Consider the following 1,547-nt stretch of genomic DNA (forward strand, 5'->3'; position numbering starts at 1 on the left):
CTTTTTGGCAACTTTTAGACACTTTTATCGGCAACTTTTTTGGGATTCATAGGCAACTTGTGGCTAAGCCTAGAAAGCTGCTGTTGATGGTTTTTTTTTTGTTGTTGTTGTTGTTTTTTTACCATTTTCTAGTCATGCATCACTTGTATTCAATTAAATCCTCTTACTTGTATCTGTTGCTCATTTTCTGGGCACCTCCCTAACTTCGTGACAATAAACGAAGCAAAATAAATTTCAAACCCGCGATAATACTTTTTTAAAGAAAAGTTTCGGCATGCCTTCATTGGTTCATTATGTTGTATACGATTAAAACTAAGCCCGCTAGAAATACTTTTAAAACCCAATTAATATCTCAGCAAACGCCGAAAAGTTCAGATTTTGGGTACAGGGTAAATATTCATTTGTGTTGGTATCAATTATTGCGTGACCAGCTTCGGATATAAATGGGATAGGGGAAAACACAACGTAAAACCTAGGCTCCCGGCAAAAAGTAATACCGAAGCGTAATATAATAACCGAAACAGCTTATTGGTCTTATAAAATCATAAATAAACAAGGTAAGAGTGTTATGTTAGATTTTTTTTTATAAATTGTAGTGATTTATGACTCGATATGCAAATAAACGGTGGCGACAAGTAGGTACGCTATGTATATTTCATAGTCGCTAGCACGTAATTTTGCCGGACTTTGAGTTTGTCTCACGATAGAACAATACAAACACACAAGGAAGTTTTTACAGTAACTTTGTAATATCCTTTTGTCTTTTAAAAGCTAGAAGCTCAGTAGAGTCTGTCATATCGGTCATTGTTAAAACTGTCTTTGTTTTGATGCTACTTTTCGACATAGAAAAAGTATGTCGGACAAAAATATTTACCAAAAAATAAATATTTCTTTGCCAGCTTCAATAATGACCGGGGATTAATGTTAGATGATAAAACAAAGGATTGTGCCGACAGAAATACTAGAGGTCAAGTAAATTCGTTACATGAGGTCACACAACTCGGGTAATATTCAGGGTGAAAATTTGTATATTTGAGCGGTCGAACGAAAAAACTAATTTCTCTAAAACTAAAATACATTTTCACAAAAAAACCACACCAAAATTATTAGGACATATTGGGCTACAAAATATAAAAGTAGGAAAGAAAACGAATTTGTGCGACTTGCCGCTGTTTGTTTGATGCATGTTGACATTAGCTCTTAAGAGCTTCGTACATAAGCTTGTGAAATCGAATAGCACGATTATATGTACGAACACCAAATACAGATCCTTCAGAAATTACCCCCGACTCGATCATCACATCTCGTAAACCAGCGTCCTGGAAACGTTTCCCAATCACTGACAAGAATGTGCAAATGGTATGGAACACACCCACCCTCAAAAAAACATCCGTAAACTGCCCTCTGTGCCTCCACTTTATCTCAGTAGCTTTAGCATATAATGATCAAACACAACTGCTATGCTTTTGAGATTGAAAGTTTCCTTGATCTGCATGGACCTCATTAGGACTTGGTACACAGTAGACATGTTCGTCGCTGGGGTATTG

Source organism: Pocillopora verrucosa, chromosome 7, assembly GCF_036669915.1.
Source record: "Pocillopora verrucosa isolate sample1 chromosome 7, ASM3666991v2, whole genome shotgun sequence".
Classification (NCBI taxonomy): domain Eukaryota; kingdom Metazoa; phylum Cnidaria; class Anthozoa; order Scleractinia; family Pocilloporidae; genus Pocillopora; species Pocillopora verrucosa.